At 36.9% G+C, this 11,295-nt stretch overlaps 1 protein-coding gene across 7 annotated transcripts in view; it reads left to right on the forward strand.

Annotated features, from left to right (window-relative positions):
• The window catches only part of HYCC1 (hyccin PI4KA lipid kinase complex subunit 1), a 46,975-nt gene that overhangs the window by 388 nt on the left and 35,292 nt on the right, over nt 1-11,295 (forward strand). For 4 of the 7 annotated variants that reach the window (XM_085307604.1, XM_085307601.1, XM_085307608.1 and 1 more), the window contains exon 2: nt 443-594. The exons of 2 other annotated variants lie outside the window; for them this stretch is intronic. The gene's annotated coding sequence lies outside the window, so the exon portion shown is untranslated. Of the gene's footprint in view, nt 1-442; nt 595-11,295 lie in introns of those variants that run through there. One more of the 7 variants, XM_085307607.1, reaches the window with a different exon arrangement.

The raw sequence follows: 11,295 nt of genomic DNA on the forward strand, positions 1-11,295 counted from the left end.
GAGCGCGCGGCGGTGCGAGCCCGGCACCCTGGCCGCGTCCCGCCGCCCGCGCGGCTCTGCACGTGCRGAGTCGCCCCCTGCTCCTCTCCCAGACAAAGGTCGGCGAGGACGGAGGGAGAGAGCCGCGGTTTCGGGGCGGCCGCGGGGAGGGGGGGAGGTCGGTGCTGACAGCACTGAAAATACTCGTGTTACTTGGCAAAACCTGGAAGAGACAGTTTGAAGTGCCGGCAGCCGGCGGCAGAGGAGACAAAGAAGCTGCTCCTGCTCGTCTCCCCAGAGCAGGGGGACGCCGCGGTGGCCGAGAGCACACTTTCTGCTCGCTCTGCTGTGTGGCTGCTCATGGGGAGATTTAAGAAACAGTTAAGCGCCGTGCTGTTCGCGGTGCACGGTAAAATGCACGGGTTTTAACTCATCTGTCCCGTGTGTTTTGTCTRCTGCAAAGACTTCAGTGTGCTCGAGGAGGTACGTGAGAGAGGTGGCAGCAACAGCTCTAATTGCCGAGAGTTTGCGGWCGAGGTTCCGAAGTAGGAAGTGCCCGCAGGAGCTTGGGTCTGTGTAGGTTGCATTGGTTAGCTGCAGGCACATCGAACTGAGGTAACGTATCTTGTGCTTCGCGTTTTAAATGTAATGGTAAACGAAGAGGAAACGCCCTGTGGATTGTTTCATTCTCCGTAATCCTGAAAGTCATCGTATTTGTTTCCCTTCCGAATGAGTTTTAACTCTGTCTTGAAAAGCTCCTGAAAAGTCTTGCCTTCACAAGCAAGATTTTGAATACTCCAGCATTATAATCACCTTGTTAGCACTGATCTTTCGATATTTTAAATATAAAATACCAATTTGTTAAAAAGAATAGTAAGTGGTTGCTATTAGATGGTTTTGTTAGTTAAAAACTCAGATTCTTTAAAAGACTTTGCAGCAAATGACACTTCAGAAGCAATTTTATGTAGCAGAGTGTAGATAACATTGGTACTTGCTTATTTGCATTGCATTTAAAGGCTTTTCTGTTTTTTTCCTCTCCAAGAATGTTGCTAAAGATTTCTTTATGAAAAGCTTCTTTTCAGAAGTTTGTGCYTTTCACAGAATGCCTTTTGCCACAACAGTGCCTTGCTTTTGTTGCCTTGTTCTCTCTACCTCCCAACAAGTTCTTTTATGTTGTGAGAAGTAAGTAGTGTTATAAAACTTGATTAAATTAACTTTCAATCTATTTCACTTTATKCAATGAAACATTTTGAGTAAGAATAATATACTTTAAAGTTGTGTGTTTAGGTCTATTCTTGGACTGATTTTCCTCCAGTGTAAGGAGATAGCATGGAAATACCCTGTAGAGATGCAAAATTCAGCTGCTTCTTTTGTGGTAATATCTATATGGCATAGGGTGACAGGATTTCTAATTGGGAGGGTGTGACAATTTTGAAGTTCAATATTGCTTTGGATGAATTACTAGTTACAGTAGTTCACTTGCTTTTGGTGTTCAGCTGTTTTAAGATACAAATTAAACTTGCTCAAAATACTTCTGACAAGGGAAAAAAGGTTTTCACGGGCAGAATGATGGTGAAATTTTGTCATAGTCTCACGAATAGAAGTTTTATTTCAGTTTAGAGGGTCCATGGTAGTCATGTTCACAGGCATAGCTGGATAGTTAAGTCATTTGAATTCTAATTTTGTAAGGATATGTACTGCAAACAAGCATGTGCTTAAGTTATTGCAAGGCTAGGCATTGTAAATGGTATGTGCCATCTATATTATAGGTCTAACTGTAAGCAGTGAGAAGAGACTCTCTGTACTGATAGAAATGGTATGCCTGTATTGAACTTAAAGTGAGACAYGGAGTTAAAGTCTAAATCTTAGTATATGTTAGTGTACTATTTTGAATACCAAAACCAATTTGTTGGTTGGTTCAATACCCTCTTAGTATTGATTACCCTCTTGACACGTTCAYGTCAGGAAATGCATTTTCATTAAATGCTGCCATAAGGTAAACATTAGGTTCTCTCCTGACCTGTGGCTTATTTTAACACATGCTACACTAAAATTGCCTTGCTCTTTCTGGAGATTTACCCTATTATTAGTTATGAGATGCTGGCCAATACCTGGTTGTTTTAATTAAAAAAAACAAATACACATTTTAAATCCCGACKTGGCACTGTTTAGTTTCAGGTTGTATGGAAGATGCACAGTTTGAGGAATCTGCACGAGTTGTAAGAGAAAAATCATGGTTCACAGGTTTTCCATTGGGAGTTAGGGCCTTTGGAGTGGGCTTTATATTTGAGGCTTTCAAATGAAACTTAYGTGAGGCTAAAATGTTTAAACTGATGAGAATATTACAAGGCAGTACACTTGGACTCTTCTAAAGATCACCTGGTCACTCTGCAAACATACAAAGGCTTTGTCGGGARCAGCTTAGACTTAAATCCATTAGTTGGATTACCAGGTTTCATTCCCAAGCCTTTGTTCAGGCAAATACCCTCTCCATTTAACCTGACATACTTTCTATCTAGCAAATGCAAGACTAGGCCCGAAGCTTGTACTTAGAAGTCTGCTGTARAATTTGTGTGATTAGTTTTGTTAGCATAAATGGGGTTTTCACATATGGCTGCATGTATATATTACTTATGTTACTACTCGTTATCAAGCAGACAGTCTTTCAGAAGTAATATGCATGAAGTTTAAGCAGGAGATCTTATTACACTGTACAGAAAATGACCTTCACTGTGCATACTCTGTTGTCTTCGAAGTTAGGAGAACTAATGTCCAATTTCCTTAGGCTTTTTTAAAAAACTGAAGACTGTACAACTGTATATTTACATTCTGATCACTTAAGTGACTGTGTGTAATCTCTAAAAGACTCCTTCCATGGCATTAGGAGACTACACCATGCTTAAAGCATAGTGGAGTACTAAATGCGTATATGTGAGAGGAGAATGTCTTTAAATGATTCTCTAGGTATTGGACTTAAAGCATTGTTTTATTAGCATCTGCTAATAGGAAATTAAATTGGATTACTTTCTGTTAAATACTTCTTGAAATAATCTTGGAAGGTGGTAACAAGGTAGTGTCAGGATGAGGACTGAAATCTSTGTCAGATCAGTGTAGCCAAAACCAAGAAGAGCTAAAGTATGGAAGTTGGGGAAATATTTCAAATGCATATCAACTACATATTGCTGCAAGTTCAAAGCTTCTAGGATATTCAAATTTGGTGTTCCTGTCAAGTGTTTTCTTAGTTCATACATTGATCATCTTTGTAAATAGCTGACATCTTAAATACCAAAGGTTACTTGGAAACATTGGTAAAATTTTAAAAATCCTCTATGAAGCTGAGAGGAAAAATACTTGCTTCTGCATTTCTTACTGTAAGCAGTATGAGTTCTGACAGTTAGTATTGGAACTTTGCTAGCATGCTCACTCAAATTCTTCTGAATAGAAAATAAAATCTGAAAGATCAGATAGCCATAACTTTCAAAGTACAATGAACACATCACAAACGGTGCCAGATATGAAGTGTTTTCTTATACTTCTTGTGAAATTGTTGTGAAGCCTTTGTCCTAATTAGGACCATGTATGAGACCAGCAGCGTAAAAATAGTAAGTCAGCTTAGTCTGGTAAGGTGGCTGTTATTTACAGCTATTTCTTTGGCCTYATCCCCATGTGAACTGGGGGATGTGCACTGATAGTCTGACATACTCCAACTGGGAAGATAATGAATGAAAGCAGCATATCTTGCAGCTGAAGTGAGTACTGAAATTGCCTGTATGTATGTAGCCCATTGTTGTAGTGGTGCCAAAAACTGGAGAATATTGGTTCTGGTATTTCAATGTGTTGTATCAATGGTTCTGTTTATAAGGCTTCAGTGTATCTTTCAAATGTCATACAAATGTATGTGGGTTTGTAAATAGTTGTTATTAGGACTATTTACTAGAACTGGATTCAAAAAAGCATGTGGAATTTGAGCAGACAATTGATAGTTTTCAGTCCTGAGTATGGAGAAAGCCACGAAGAGTGACAGCATGCTTTAATACATCTCTTAACTTATTTTAAATGACCAGCATTGCAGGAGAGTCAGTTGTGTATCATCTGRCTACTAGGAGGAAGGCTGGAAATGGGTTATCTTTTCAAAACAGGTGTTTGCTTGCGTTCCTCCATCTCTGACTCCTGATGATAAGAAATGTGGTGTAGCAAATAAAGCATAACAAAGAAATTGAGGTAAAGGCAATAACAACTGAGCTGTAAAACACCTATTGCTGATGCGCAGGTCGCTGAGTGTTTGCCTTCCATACTGATTGGAATAACAGCTCTCATTCTAAATTTAGTGGAGGAAGCTTTGTTTTGGGCACTTCTGATATCTATTAAAGACAGCTGCCTTAAGTAAGAGGTTAAGTATCCTTTGCGTTTTGTTGTTTTCTGTTTGGAAGCTAACCTTTAATTAAAAATAGCATAGTATGCTCTGAAGCTGCACTGGATACTAATTAACTCACTTCAGTGCTTAAAGCCATGCTGTCTCATAAGGTTTCCCGCTGTTTGCAGTGGATAAATATTTATGTTTCAGCAAGGCATTAACTTCAACCTGATAAATTGTGCATACTATTTTAATATTTTTGTTCATACTAAACACCATGATTAGGTGCTGTACTATGTTTTATTGCAATTGTTTTAAAATTTACAGTCTATGCAAAACTTCAGTAGATTCTAGTGGGAAAATTTTTGGTGAGTGATAGAGAATTAAATAAATCTAATACTCAATAATTAAGCTGTCCAACAGTGCAAGTATTTTACCCAAATAAGGGATGGATATCTTAAGGGCTTCATGAATATTTGGTTAACGGAAAAAGCCAATTTGTGATCATTTTTGTTTGTCTTCAATTATTCAAAGTCTTTTATCATACTTAAAGGCAATTGTTGTATATTTTAATTCTGCCTAATATTAAAATATTTCATATATTTAAAGAAAATGATTGAGATCAGCAAAAAGTTTTGAGTTTACCTAACAAATGTCAAACTGTGTTAAAAGTTTTTAGTGCCAGCCTCTCCCCTTTGAAAATATTCACATTATTTTAAATTTCAATTTGTCTTGTAAAACATCCTTGTTATAGTATATTAATACAACCTGTCTACAGAAGTAGGCCATAGAGTCTTCAGGTATAAAAATTAAAGCCTTTTTTTTTCCTTTTTTTTTCTTTTTCTGTAGCAACACTCCTCAATGCTTGTGGGTGAAGGAAATTATGTAGCAGTTATCCAAAGGTGAAGTAGGTCACAAAAACCACACTGCAACTTTGTATGTTTTTTGTTGAGGTAAAGAAGGGAAATTTGCTGGGAGTATAGGGAGGAGTTACATTAGAAGGTAGTTCTTTTGCTCTTGGTACTAAAACAACATTTTAGTGTTCCTTCTAGCACTTTTAGACTGGATCTTGGCAGTGGGATTCTGAATATTCTCCTACAGCTTGTGGTTAGTTGGCACATCTGGCTGAGCAAATCACTAGTCTGCTCAGCAGCATTTTGCATCRTTACTGTAAATGGCAAGTATTTTCACTGTAGTGTTTTTGTACTGTGATGAAATATTATACCTCAGGTGATCAAATTGTCACATTACTTTATGAAACATAAAGAAAGCATCTATTTTGCAAAACACTTAATGATACTGCTTCTAGTATATAGGTTCCATTGTTTCATCTCTAATTGGTTGAAAATGGTCAAGGTACCTTAAAGATTCGACTTCAAGTTCTATTGTCTCTTCAGCAACAGAACTTAAAGCAGGACTACTCTTCCTGCACTTGCTAATATAAACTACTTAGCAAATCTCTAATGTGACATTATTTCTGCTACTTTTAATTTCTTTGCTGCATTGACTTTTAGCAATAATTTTTAAAAATTATCCTTTTTCTTATGCCAAAATATTAAGAGTACCTGAAGCATGTGCATTTGCACTGGTTACCTAAAGTTCTTGTTTGAGTGTAATAGTTATCTGTGCTGTAATATTTTATCCCAAACTGTTCATATTGGCAAGCAGTAACTATAACAGGAGATAAGTATTGATACCCTGAAACTTAGCTTAACCGGAAAAAATCTGTAAACCATGTAGTGTTATATGTACATAATGCACATGTTCATTTATTCCTTAAGAGAATCATGGAAATCTTTGATTTATTTACCTTTTAGTGGTCTTAGATACTTTGTCCTGTTCTAGCAAAGGAATGTAGCCACAATGAATCCAGCGAAGGACTAAGTCACTTAACTGCATCATTCATAAATGCTTTTCAAGGTGGTAAAACACAAGATGTGTATAAATTCAATAGCAGCACGGCATTAGAGATACTTGGCCTCAGAGGAAGAAGGAATCCTTAAGAAGATGTGCCCACTTGTACGGAAGCCAGAAGAACTGACTGAAAAGTGCAGATAGGATGTTAATTGGATGATGAAACTAACAGGAACTGAAAGATGCCACGTTTACTCTTTAAGCTGTTCCTTAAATGTGCCTACTGATTTTTAAATGCTAGATGTCTGATCCTGTTGTGTGGTATGATTCTGCCTCTCCTGATTCCCCTCAGTTCCTCCTTGGAACAGAAGATCATATCATTGAAGTGTGCATTTGCTGAGATTTTATAGTGCGAGTTACTCTCTTGATAGTGTGTGGGGGGGGAGTTGCCTTTTTTTTGTTTGTTTGTTTGTTTGTTTTTCTCTTGGTTCATTGCAACTCCTCCTAACTGTGGATATGATAGTTTTTAGGAACATAACCATTTGCTTCTTAGGTCTGTAAAGCTGTATTGATGTCATTCAGCTCTGGTTCATTTGAGTCCATTGCGTTAAAAATACATGTGATCAATGACCAATTTCCATGTCTTGTTGTATTCATGTCTGCAGCTCAACTGACTTTTGCCATTTGTAAGCAGAACACACTACATCAAGTTCCAAGGTCATATACTTCAGATTAGTACATAAACAAATGTTGATTATTTTGTTAAGCTACAGAAATACTTGTCAGGCTCTAAACAGCCAAATCTGTGCTTCCACACAGGCTCTGAATGTTTAACTGTATATTACTTACTCTTAGACTTACTTACCTAGCATTTTTAAATAATGCTTTTACAAAATCGGTCTGTATTGRGAGGAAAAATCTTGAGGTTTAATGAGTATGCAAATAAAAGCAGGACAAGCAAATTGAATGCATACTTTCATATTTTCAGTCTTAAGCTGTTTGTTGCTGTGTAAACTATCAACATAAATTCATTAGAAACTTCCACCTAAGTTCTGTTGTTATGACTTTGGTGATACAAATTTACCCTGGCAAATTACTTGGTGATACAATTTACCGTGGAAGTCTGTACTTGAATTATTCAGATAAGAGTCCATCTAGAAGAATTCSTAACCTAAATAACCTCAGCTTTGTTAGATTTGCTTCTTTCTTAGAATAACTAATATTCTGAGCTTTAGATGGTTTCATGAAGTGAGAACGTTTTTTTACTTGAAGAGATTTTCATCAAGTCTGAACCCAATCTAATTCTATATGCCCTGTAATGTAAGACAGTTAATGCCTTTCTTGTGCATTGGCACTATTATGCCTTTGGGATTTTAATTTTTTTCTTTTAATTTCAGTATAGAGCAGGAAATATAGGGTAGTAAATTATCTGAGACTTCAGACTGATCATACGTAGTCTGCAGTAGAGCACTGAAATTATCTGGCAATAGAGYATTTAATATGTTAGATGTATCATTTTCTGAATGAAACTGAAGTGTGGGTAGTGCTGTTAATTTTTAAAAATTTCAGTTAATCATATTTTTCTATTGTTTATAATGTATGTAAACTACACAGGGTTCTCTGTAGATGCTCTGAAATACTTTTCAAGCTAGTGTCCAGTTTTGTGAGTAAAACAGCCTTGTGGAAGAGAGGTGATGAGGAAGAAGATGAGAACTACTGTGTGTGTGATAGAAGGTATTTTTACAGAAGCTAGTTAGTATCACGTTACTGATGTGCATGTGTTGATAGATCATTTGAATTCTGTAACTTAACAGAGAGCACTCATCAGCTGCTCAAAGTGAAACTGCTATACCCCTGTCCTGAAAAAATGCAGCTTTATGTAGTGTTTAAGGAGGAAGGCTTTTTTTTTTTTTCCCTTGTTAAAAGAAACCTCTAAAATAGATGTCTGTGGATCACTGCAAACCTCTCTCTTGTTGTAACATCTGTGATATATTCATAATAGCAGTCGTTGTGCTCTTCTCCCAGGATCTTTGGGGAAATGGTAGAATGGGAGTCTACATTTTGCATACAATACCTTAGTTGAGGAAGCTAATCCTGTTGAGCTGGTGGAGYTGGATGAGGGGAAATATCATAGCACTCATTTAAAATAAATGCTCAGGGAGGGGGAAATAAAATCAAGCCCTTCCATTGCAGTTATATTTGATCATGCCTAATGATGTGGTTACTCTCTGTTGCAGACCTACCCTGCCTATTTTTTACAGTATACAACATTATTCATTAAAGCTTGTTTCTGGGACATCCAGATCATTGAGCTATCGCAGGGCTTGCACTGAAAGYATAGTTTCACGCTTGTTTCAAATGCTGTATTTCAGACTTCAAGGTACGAGTGAGGATGCTTTGAGAGGGTAGTTCATATTTGTAGGTACATTAAAACTTATGAAAACTCTCAAAGTAGGAGTCCAGTTTGTAGCGTGAACTCTTAATTGGGTGTGTACAAAGATCTGGCAAAGAGTATGATTTCAAAATTGTGTGATGAAAATTCTCTTTAAAGTAATATTATTAACACTGAAACCATTTAAAGTGCTTTGAGAATTTATAACTTAACTAATTTTCAGTCAAATAAAAATGAGTCACTTCTGAAGCACCTGTAAATCTTGTAACCTAATACTCAGTGCAGGCTCCCTGTGTTTTGTGGAGGTGGAAGCAAGATTTTGTTGAAATGAAGTCCCAAGAGCTGGCTCAAATTCCTTGGTTTCTGGGCTTCCTGGGGCTCATGTAGCATCCTAGTCACCCTCTGACTTGAGTAGGCATCTCTGCTTCTCAAAGTATGGAGATACCCAGAATGGGAGTAGGAAATAGGCAGAGTTTCTTGAAATCTTATTCTAAACCAGTGGAGTTGGGAATTTTTGGTGCACTGTTGTGTTCTTAAGGTTGGTGCTGAAAAAACACTTGGAAGGTGAAGACTCCTGTCCCTACATTTTGAACTCTGTCCCTACATTGTGAACTGAGTCTTTTTCCTTTTGTTATGAGTCACTCATGAACTATTTGCCAGATGAAGACTGTTCTACTTGTTCTAGTCAAAACTACATGTTGTGAAGGTAGAACATACAGGTCTTTTGCCTGTAGTAGCTGATGCACAATGATGAAGAACAGTCTCTTCTCAATTCTGTGCGTGCTTTTTTTAGGTGCTATTCTTAAGCCACTGGGCAGCATCTACTTATGTGTGCTTTACACTGTCAGTCATGCCAACTGCTGACTTATTTGACACCTTTCTTTTTGATTTGTGGCTGAAAGTTTTGGCAGAAAAACTGTTAATCTGAAGACTTGCAGTTTCCCCCTGGGAAGCTTATTTTTAAAGTTAGCTTGCAGAAACAAACAGCCAGATTAAATCAATTTCCCTGATAACTRCTAGTAAAGCTATTCTATCATAGCACGGAAGTTTGAGGAGGCATGGCAAAGACTATACTTCWTGGCATTGCTACAAAAATACTGTTCTGTTCTCTTGAAAAAGCAGTTGGTTCAAGGCAGCACTTAAAAAAGAAAAAAAAAAATCCCCCAAAAGCTGCAGTTATTTATTCTTCCTCTGTAGTTTATTCTACTTATTTTAAATTTAAARTATCTTCTGAGTTTTAAGAAAACTTCTTGACTTCATAGTAATATAGCATACTTTGGGCTTAGTGGAACTAGAGTGTGAGAACAGTAAGTATAGCTTGCCTGRAATCTTATACAGAATACTACTTGAAAATGGATAACCTATGCAGCACTGTGTTCCCTTATGAAAGTGTTAAGAGCACTGAGTCATATGCTGTGGTATTGACTGCTCTTAGACACTCTTGATATAAGTTACAGGAGTGCTGATATATACAAAACAGTTTTTACTAAAGCTTTTTAGTTTTTTCTTATCACAGTACAAAGAAAATACCTTTATCTTAATAGTATGTAACTTTGCTGCTAAAGCAAAAACTGAAAAACCTATGTGTGTGAGGCTACTTGAGTAGTATTAGCACACTGTTTGCTTTCACACATTTGTGTTTCATTTCAGCTATGTTTGATTAAGCTTGTGGATGTACTCCCTTTAATGTTACTATAATGTAAATCCTATTTCCTTATGATGCAGGTAGTTACAGCTTTTACTTTCATTTGTCTTTGCTTGTGTTAAACTCTCAGCTATATTAGTCTTGTGCAACTAAAAATGTATTTTAAGAAAAGATTTTTCAACCAGGTACTTTTTTAATCTGAGTGTAGCTGGCTTAAATCTTTAAGGAATGACACATATCRTAAGTTGTAAATGAGTGTTTGCGTGGGCTAAAACAAAAGAGGAAGCAAATATTTCAGCTGCTAAGAGCAAGTGTTTTAAAATTAATAACTTTTATTTTAGTTTCTTATGATAAGTGTAACTTGATATATTACAGACAGTAGAAAAAATMACATTCACTTGATATACTGCAAGTGAAATACCTTGAAACAGGGTAAGGTTTCTGAAAGCTGGAGACAGGGATGTAACCAAGCTAAGTTGCCGTACAGGTAGTCAGTTTTAACTGACCTCACAGTTACCCAGTGTGGCAGTCCTTATGGTGTGCTTTTGTGCAGAAGGAAGCAAAGAAGACACGGTAAAGTAGGATTTAAAAATTACTTCATACTATAGAAGTTTTCTGAACTGTCACCTTATTCCAGTTTGGCACTGTACTAAGACTGCTTTTGTACAGCTCTAACAATGCAGAACTGGCTATTACTTGTATAAATGCAAGTGAATGTACTGATGTRAAATATCATTTCTGTACCTCACTGAGCTGTTCAGGTGATATGGTTCATTTAGTTGTCTTTGAAGAGTTTATCTGCTGGCTAGTAAAGAGCAAATACAAGGTCAATTATGTACAAAGGTGGTTTATAATTATTGCTTTCTAATCTGAAGTTAAGCAAATATATGTGCCAGGAGTCGAAGATCAGGATTAAAATCTTCTGAAGTGTATGCTTATATGGATCCTACCCTCTGCTTCAGAAAGCTTTCACCAGGAATGTTTTGGATCTTGTGTTCCCAGATGACTATTTACCAGAATTGTAAATAGCTTTGTGACCTCAACTGTTGCTTTTTTTTTTTTTTTTTTTTT

This window comes from Rhea americana, unplaced genomic scaffold (genome assembly GCF_003343005.1).
Source record: "Rhea americana isolate MKP2758 unplaced genomic scaffold, rheAme1 scaffold_26, whole genome shotgun sequence".
In the NCBI taxonomy this organism is placed as follows: domain Eukaryota; kingdom Metazoa; phylum Chordata; class Aves; order Rheiformes; family Rheidae; genus Rhea; species Rhea americana.